The following is a 9,384-nucleotide window of genomic DNA, read 5'->3' as shown; positions in this document are numbered from 1 at the left end:
CTCTGTCTTTAAGCAGAGGCTTGACAGCCATATGTCAAGAATGCTTTGATAGTGTTTCCTGCTTGGCAGGGGGTTGGACTGGATGGCCCTTGTGGTCTCTTCCAACTCTATGATTCTATGAAGTACCTCATAGGGGTAAGATCTACTGGGACAAGTTGCTGTGCTCACCAGGCCTGGCCTCCTGAGCCAACTTTGTTTCCTTGAATAAAGCGTTAATTTCGCTGGCACCCCCTGCTTTTTTTGCTGACCTGCTCCTGACAACCACAGGCATCAACTATGTGGGATGGTGGCGTCCCCGGCACCCATTGACTTTTCAATAAAGGGGCCAGGCCTCCCCTCAGGTTCTACTCGGCGGTGCGCACACATGCACACGTGCCGTGGTGATGTCAGCAAGGTAATGTTCCTGACATGTCGCGACGGCAAGGTAATGTTCCTGACATGTCGACATTTACTCACCCCTGGTTGCTTTTTGTGGTTCACCTCAATTGCCAAAATGTCTTGGGCCAACCCTAAGCAAAAGGATCCCTTCTCTCCCACCCCCCAATTCTTCTATAGGATGCTTGGCCTGAAAGAATCCCTTGAAAGCTTTGTTTTCTCCATAATAATACTGAAAGCCACTATGTCATGCGTCGAAATGTCCTTGTTTTACTTGCACTGCAGAATAAAACCTATTCTTTCCATATAGGCCTCCCCCTCCCCCCTTCTGGAAGTGCAGTCCAGAGATTTGTATGCATTTGTGAGGCATCTGGCTGAAAGCCAAGATTGGTGGGACGGAGGGGAGAAAGCCCATTTTAAAAAATGTCTTGAGGCTACCTCTTTGCATCTAGCAGCACACCATCAAGGGACACCAGGGGAAGGAGCCTGAAAAACCGGAATGCTATTATGCTCGTGACGCAAATAAATAGCAAACACTCACAGATTTTTGTTTTCCTCATTGCTCAAAAGACGTCCTGGAACATAAAAATAATTCAGCGGCAGCAGAAAAGGATGTTAAGTTGCCGGAGAATGGAGACAGAAAAGGGGATTGTAATGCCATTGTGCAAATCTCTGGTTTCAGTGGAACAGAAGCGGGTGTGCGTGCAGAATCGGTTAGCCCCTTTTCTTCTTTTAAAAAAAAAAGAGTAGGAGATTGCTGAATTGGGCAGAGTTCAAAGCGAGACAATAGGGATGATAAAATGCACAAAGTGGATCTAGCATGAAGGAAAACTGAAAAGATCGGAAATTCCTTTTCAAGAAAGAGCAATGATGATAATAATAATAAAATGTACAATGGTGAGTGACAAAGAAAACTCAACTGAAGTTATTGTTCATTCTCTGTGGCTTATATAGGGAAGAGAAAGTCAATAAAACCCAAAGGATAAAAGGCTAAACCGAGTATGACAGTGGCATTACTGTGTGTTTAAAGTAGCAGAACAATTCTGGGAGTTTTCCCCTACAACTGGAGCGATGATGTCATCTGCAGGAATGACAGGCTAACGGACAGACTCTAGCAGGTGGAGGAGGTGGTAATGAGGCTCTCAGGTTGGTTTGTGACAGGTTGTCATAGGGGGAACTCAAGAATGGTGGAAATAATCAAACAGAAGTTGAATGCTTCTTTTCTTTGACATGGTTCCTCCTTCCTGCTCTCAGCTTTGAAGGGTAACCATCTTCAAATATCTAGAGGGCTGCCACATGGAAGAAGGGCCAAGCCTGTTTCCTCCAGCTCCGGAAGGGTAGGACCCAAACTCATGGATTCAAGTTACAAAAAAGGAGAATCCAACTAAACATCAGGAAGAACTTTCTGACGGTAAGGGCTGCATGATAGTGGGACTGTCTCCAGGGCCAGTGCTAGGTTTTTTTGCACCCTAGGCGAGATCTCCTTCTGCCACCCCCCCCCGACCAATCAACCATTCTCTCTGCAGCCCTAAGAGGAGGATAGCTGGCTGCACATACATATTTATCCATTTGGATAAGCAGTGATCTGCATCGGACCAGCACAGGCCACCTGTGTATTGCGGGTACCCACTGATAAAAGTGGGCCTGATCCAGAACCCCCTTCTGTCTAAAGTTGGACTGTGGAACCTGTTTCACCCTCCTCTATATGACATCCTTTTATATATTTGAACATGGCTATCATATCACCCCTTAACCTTCTCTTCTCCATGCTAAACATACCCAGCTCCCTAAGCCGTTCCTCATTAGGCATTTTTCCAAGCCTTTGACCATTTTGGTTGCCCTCTTCTGGACACATTCCAGCTTGTCAGTATCCTTCTTGAACTGTGGTGCCCAGAACTGTGGTACTATTACTTCCCTTGATCTAGACGCTATACTCCTATTGATGCAGCCCAGAATTGCATAGGCTTTTTTAGCTGCTGCATCACACTGTTGACTCATGTCAAGTTTGTGGTCTACCAGGACTCCTAGTTCCTTTTCACATGTACTGCTCTCAAGCCAGGTGTCACCCATCCTGTATTTGTGCCTTTCATTTTTATTTTTATTTTGCCCAAGTGTAGTACTTTACATTTCTCCTTGTTAAAATTCATCTTGTTTGCTTTGGCCCAGTTGTCTAATCTGTTTAAGGTCATTTTGCAGTGTGATCCTGTCCTCTGGGGTATTAGCCACCCCTCCCAATTTGGTGTCATCTGCAAACTTGCTCAGGATGCCCTCAAGCCCATCATCCAAGTCATTGATAAAGATGTTGAACAAGACTGGGCCCAAGACAGAACCCTGTGGCACCCCACTAGTCACTACTCTCCAGGATGAGAAGGAGCCATTGATGAGCACCCTTTGGGTTCGGTCAGTAAGCCAGTTACAAATCCACTGAATGGTAGCATTGTCTAGCCCACATTTTACCAGCTTCTTTACAAGAATATCATGGGGCACCTTGTCAAAGGCCTTGCTGAAATCAAGATGGGCTATATCTACAGCATTCCCTTCATCTACCAGGCTTGTAATTCTGTGAAAAAATGAGATCAGATTAGTCTGACATGACTTATTTTTCAGAAACCCATGCTGACTTTTAGTGATCACAGCGTTCCTTTCTAGGTGCTCACAGACCGTTTGCTTAATGATCATGCTGTAAAGAAGCTGAGCCACTTCATCAAGTTAGCTAATGGAATTAAATTCCATTGGGCAGACAAAAAGGCAGTCAATAATGGGAGTTGATCAGGACGGATCTGCTATGAAACTAAGTTGAGGTTTCAGGGCCCCTAACCCCAGAAGGGGCCCAGTCACAAGCAACTTCATCCCACATTGCTTTAAAAAAATTGCTTTAAAAAGTGCATTATGCATGTATATGACATTTCTCTAATTTTCATCACAGAATAGTCTGAAGGGACCACAAGGATCATCAAATATTTCACCCCACATCGGACTTGAACCCATGACCCTGAGATTAAGAGTCTCTTGCGCTACCAACCAAGCTATAACTAGGGCATTGGAAATTTTCATTCACGCCAGTGACTTTCCAGTACTGTACAGAAATTTTAAGCAAAATTTAAGATGTAGTAGCTATTTTTAAATATATAAATGTGATCTTTCTTGGAGCAAACCCACTTAAGAAGGTAACAGTGGTTTACAGGTCTCTGGTAGAGAGGGTGGCAGAGGGAGGGAGGGAAGGCAGCAGAAATGAAAGGAGAAATTGGGCGCACACTCTTTCTTAGGGGCCAAACCCAAAGCGCCCGCCTCGCAGGCGCACTTACTCCTGAAAGGCCCGCGCTTGGTCCTGCGCCTCCAAGGCCGGTTCCTCAGCAGGCAGCGGCAGTTCAAGCACGGAGGGAGCTCCATGGCCACGAGAGACTGCAACTCGAAATGACGCTGGCCCAGCAGGAAGCGAGGACACCCAGTTTCCTCTGGACGGTGGGGTGTGTGGCCACCAGCAGCAGCAACGGCGGCGGCTCTGGGGAAGCCCGACGACGCGGGGCAAGTGGCTCTGCTGGGCGCCCGCCGCCGCCACCCCCTCCTCCCACACCATGTTTTATGCATTTGCAAAGCCCTCCTTTTCCTCTTTCGAAAATCCCCTTCCGGAAAGGCTTGCGGTCTTCTTTTCTAGACATGGATGTAAGAGTGTTGCACCTGATCTGGAAAGCTACAAGGGGCATGTTGCTATTACGGCTGCAATCCAGAACAGAGTGGGATGCACCTATGCCCCCCCTCCCAGGAAACAGTGATGGCTGCCATTTTTAATGGCTTTAAAAGAGGATTGGACACATTCCTGGAGGAGAGGACTATTGATGGCTACTAGCCACGATGGCTATGCTCTGCCTCGACACTTGGAGGCAGCAGAACTTCCAAATACCAGTTGCCGGAGACCCCAGGATGGGAGAGTGCTCATGTGCTTGGGTCCTGCTTGCCACTTTTGCACAGGCAACTGGTGGGCTACTGCGAGAACAGGATGCTGGACTAGATGGGCCATTGGCCTGATCCAGCAAGCTCTTATTAAGTTATTTTGTTCTCGGCTGCTCCCAAGGAAGTATGCATAGGATTGCAGACATAAATGGTCATGATTGCAAGTGTGGATTGTGGTCTAAATCCTTCAGAACAATTAAGGAAGTGTGGCTCAGGTAAAAGCCAATCAAATTACTCCCCAACTACGGGAAAGTTTGTGTTCTTGAAAGGACGTCCCTTCATGGGGATCACCTTACCTTAAGTTTCATGATGCTAGTGTCAGTTTTAGCATCCCAATGTGCCGGAACAGCTGGGAAGTTGCATCTAATTAACGTTGTGATCAAGCGGGTCATATAATATTTCACAAACTCCAGCAAGAGCTCTCTAAGCATTAATAGCTTAGGCTTCCTAGGTGCATTCAAAGTCAAAGGAAAGAATATTAATTTGATGAGATGAATGCTATGACAATAGAACACTTGCTGGGAATGGATAAAATCTGCCACTAAGCTACAGCTCTTCCCAGTATTGCGAGGATGGTTTTCTCAGATCTATAGGATGTTCCTTTTTATATTGAGGACTAATTGCACAATATTCTTTCTTTCTTTCTTTCTTTCTTTCTTTCTTTCTTTCTTTCTTTCTTTCTTTCTTTCTTTCTTTCTTTCATAATTAGAGCACTCCCATCTTCTGAATATCAGGCATACTCTGTCCACTTTTTAGTCTGTTCAGTCTCTATGGACTCGTATTCTCATTGCTTTCATGATTGAGTACCAGAGCTTCTTCCCATTCTCCTATACTAAATAATGCACCTGAAGATTGATGAACTGGATAGCATGTTGCAGAGAGAGAGATGCAGGTGCCTCTGGCTCTCTGGATGGTAGGAGCCAAAGCAATGGATTCAAGTTACAGGAAGGGAGATTCCGACTCAACATCAGGAAGAACTTTCTGACAATAAGAGCTTTTCTACAGTGGAACAGACTTCCTCAGGAGGTGGTGAACTCTCCTTCCTTGGAGGTTGGATGGCCATGGATGCTTTTGTTCAGATTTCTGTATTGCAGGGGGTTGGACTAGATTAGATCCTCTCTCTCTCTCTCTCTCTCTCTCTCTCTGAGAGATGTCCATCTGCGTTTTCATTTTATTTATAAAAAAATATTTATATTCTGCTATTTATAAAGAATATCAGAGCAGATTTTAATAATCCTATATAATAAAGTCCCTGTGTCTCTGCGTCCAGATTCCCTGTGTCCCTTTGTCCGCACTAATGCGCATGTGCCCCACGGACACAGGGACTGGACGAAGAGGCGGGACGTACACACGCGTGCATTCTCTTCCCCCCCCTCAACCCTCTGCCTCCCGTTTCCCTGCGGCGGCGGACCAAGATGGCGGCATCGGGCTCCGCGGCCCCGGAACCCGATGCCGCCATCTTGGTCCGCCGCCTCCGCCTCCTGACAACCCTACCTGGCTCGTGGGAGGAGTGGCGGGGCCGCGGCCTTCCCTCCCTCTCTGCGCTCAGCCGCGGGACACGACGGGAGAGCACTTTGTTTAATTGTGTTCCCGGCGCGCCCCGCAGCTGAGCGTAGAAAGGGAGGGAAGGCTGCGGCCCCGTCGCACCTCTAGCGCCCGTTTTCGTAACGGGCTAAATGAGACTAGTTATACATAAAACCATACATTAAAAATATATTAAAGAGTTAAAATCAGAATCAGGAAAGATAGCAAATATATCTAAAAGGCTGCCATGCAGAAAATGTAACAGAGTTGTTCTATGTGGCTGCAGAGGATAGGAGGCAGTAATGCAGACCAGTCGCTGGGAGTTACAGGAAGGGGCAGCTGCTACTGGAAGGCTCCATAGGAATCTGGTTGGCCACTGTGAAAACAGGAGGTTGGACTAGATGAGCCATTGGCCTGATCCCTCAGGCAATTCTTATGTTATGACTGGGCGAACGGAAAGAATGGATGGTGGCAATTGCAAAGAGGCAGATGTCAACTCAGTATCTGGAGAACCATCGCAACAGTGAAAGCCATTCAGCTGCAGAGCGTACTGCCTTATAAATGCCATCTCCAACTCCTCGAAAGATTCCATCAATGGTGTCTCCAAAAAAATTTGCCCATCACTTGGGAAGACAGGCGAACTAATGTCCATGTACGAGAAGAAGCAAAGATCACCAGTGTCAAAGCAATGATTCTTCAACATCAGCTTCGTTGGACTGGCCATGATGTGTGTCTGCCTGATTATCGTTACAGGTAGGTAGCCGTGTTGGTCTGAGCCTGATTATCGGCTTCCAAAGCAGCTATTCCGAGCTTAAAATTGGTAAGTGTAATGCTGGTGGTCAACAAAATATATTTAAAGGCTCTCTCAGGGCAAATCTTTTAAAAAATGTAGCATAAACACTGACAACTGGAAAAGACTGGCCTGCGAGTGCTCCAATTGCAGAACAGCTTTTACCAAAGGTGTCATGAACTTTGAAGTTACAGGTAGGTAGCCGTGTTGGTCTGAGTCGAAGCAAAATAAAAAAATTCCTTCAGTAGCACCTTAAAGACCAACTAAGTTTTTATTTTGGTATGAGCTTTCGTGTGCATGCACACTTCGTCAGATACACTAGTGTATCTGAAGAAGTGTGCATGAACTTTGAAGACGCTCAAACTCAGGACGAAAGGGAGAAACGTGCTAAGAGGAAAGCACGCTTGGCAAACCCTCACCATGATAAACTCCCGCCTGGAAACCTATGTCTCCACTGTGGAAGGACGTGTGGATCCACAATTGGCCTCCACAGTCACTTACGGACTCACTGTTAAGACCGTGTTTAAGGAAGACAATCTTACTCGGCTGCGAGTGATCTCCAAAGAAGAAGACTATTGCCTTGGGTAGTGTTACCTTTTTCCTGAAGGTATTTAGTAAAAAGAAGATTGCCCCCCCCCGTTAGGACTTATGGAGCTGCATCCTGCATTGCAGCCGCTGCATGGAGAAAGGGGGTTGGACTAGATGACCACTAAGGTTCTCTTAAGCGACTCCTAAGCTTCCCTTCCTTGTGTTCCGAGAGCATGAATCCGTCATGAGCTACACACAGGCACAGGTGGGAAGGGAGGCTCATTATCCAATCACAGTGCTCAGTCTTACGTGGCCGTTTTGTAAATGAGATTAATGATTTAATTTGCGGCAAGTGCCTCAGCAAGGAGAAACTTATTTTGCTCTACTAATTGTGTCACAGACGTGCCTCAAAGCACCGACTGTGCAAAACCAGATTACCCTGCGGTGCCCAAGATGGCTGGTTCCTATGGCTTCATTAATGTCATTGTTTCCATTTCTTCTCCGCAGCCACTTATTTTCATCTATGTGCAAATGTCATGGCATAAAAAGGCTGCTATAGCTAAAATTATCATGTTAATCTCCATTAAAGGGGGGGGGGAGACAAGAGACTCTTCTTAACATGACTGTTCCAATTGAATTTCGTTGGTGGAATGAATCCCCCCCTCAGAAAATAATAATAATACACCCCATTATAATGGCTATTTAGCCAAATAATTAGTTTTTAATTGAGAAAGGAATGATGAATTGCTGCCAAAGCTGTTATTTATTTAAATCCATGCCTTAATTGTCCTTCCTGTTTCACTGTGGTAGATTTAAAAGCAAATACACAGTCACACAATGTTGTAGAATTATGGAGTATTCATATCGAATATATGCAATCATCCGCAAATAACGTTGTGATTTTTCATGTGATTGTGCCATAAATTTTATTTTAAATATTTTAGGCCACTTTTACTTCTTCATAAAAGTATTTCTGTGCCACCGCATCATAAGATACATGCGGGTCCCGCTTTCGGAACACATTGCGTTCCCATGAAATCATTCGTTGGGCGAGTATTTGCATAACGAGCTGGTGATTCCCATTGATGCCTATGGGAACCTTTCTAATCCATGATTTGTTCAACCGCTCTCCCCCTCCCATCCCTTTGTGGTTTCTTCCTGAAATGGCTGCAGCCAACCAGGAAGGGAGACAAAGGAAAAAGTGATTTGTTTGATCTCTCCTGCTCCCTGATGTGTCTGAGCTCCCTCCCCCCTTGCATGGTTCCTGCTCAAACATGGCTGCCACCAACCAGCAAAGCACAAACGAGAAAAGAGGTGGGCAATCCTGCTGTTCAGTTATCTGAATCAGTCGTGTGTTTAGCAAGGTTTGGGTATTACCGTATTTTTCGCTCCATAAGACGCACTCCCCCCCCCCCTCCTAAAAAGTAAGGGGAAATATCTGTGCGTCTTATGGAGCGAATGTGTGGCTCCCTTTCCGGCCCCTTGCCCAGGCCTCCATTGTTGAATGTTCTGCAGACGGAGGCTGTTTGTTTCCCCAGCCACATGTGACTGGCTGATTAGATTATCTATCTGGAAACTGTAGAAACAGCTCCCTTTCCTTTCCTAAAGAAGCTGCAGAACTGTGAGTTGAACCCCATAAAAACAGGATTTTTTTTTCCTTTGCAAAGTAAGCTGCACAACTTTGAGCTGTTCCTCAAAAAAATGGGGCTTTTCCCCTTTGCAGAAGAAGCTGCACAACTGTGAGCTGATCCCCCCAAAAGTGGGGTTTTCCCACTTTCCTCCTCTAAAAACTAGGTGTGTCTTATGGCCAGGTGCGTCTTTTGGAGCGGAAAATACGACAATTTGTGGTGCAAATGTTCGCACAGCAAGTGTTCAGAAGGTGAGACCTGCATGCATAAAGGCAGTGTAAAACAGGCATCCCCAAACTTCGGCCCTCCAGATGTTTTGGACTACAGTTCCCATCATCCCTGACCAACTGGTCCTCTTAGCTAGGGATCATGGGAGTTGTAGCCCAAAACATCTGGAGGGCCGCAGTTTGGGGATGCCTGGTGTAAAACCTTAAAACACACAGCACCATTCAGTACCTTACAGGTAATCATAAAAATGACGGGTTATTGACTGCTGCAATAAAAAGAGTCTGCAAGAGAAAGCCAAAAACAAGGATGCCCGCTAAAACTCTGGAAGAGTACAAGATGAGACTGGTGGAACTGAATGCC

At 46.0% G+C, this 9,384-nt stretch overlaps 1 long non-coding RNA gene across 2 annotated transcripts; it reads left to right on the top strand.

Annotated features, from left to right (window-relative positions):
- The first annotated feature begins 956 nt into the window (after nucleotides 1-956).
- Nucleotides 957-3,528, top strand: LOC148686395 (uncharacterized). Of its 2 annotated transcripts, none has more exons than XR_015949392.1 (3): nucleotides 957-1,272; nucleotides 1,630-1,786; nucleotides 3,302-3,528. It is a non-coding gene; the product is annotated as an uncharacterized LOC148686395 (long non-coding RNA). The 2 variants fall into 2 exon arrangements; XR_015949391.1 differs by having other exon boundaries at nucleotides 968-1,088.
- Nucleotides 3,529-9,384: the final 5,856 nt, after the last annotated feature.

Source organism: Zootoca vivipara, chromosome 3, assembly GCF_965207765.1.
Source record: "Zootoca vivipara chromosome 3, rZooViv2.hap1.1, whole genome shotgun sequence".
NCBI classification, from domain to species: Eukaryota; Metazoa; Chordata; class Lepidosauria; order Squamata; family Lacertidae; genus Zootoca; species Zootoca vivipara.
The sequence above is the reverse complement of the archived record's forward strand: the minus strand, read 5'-3'. Positions and strand labels throughout refer to the sequence as shown.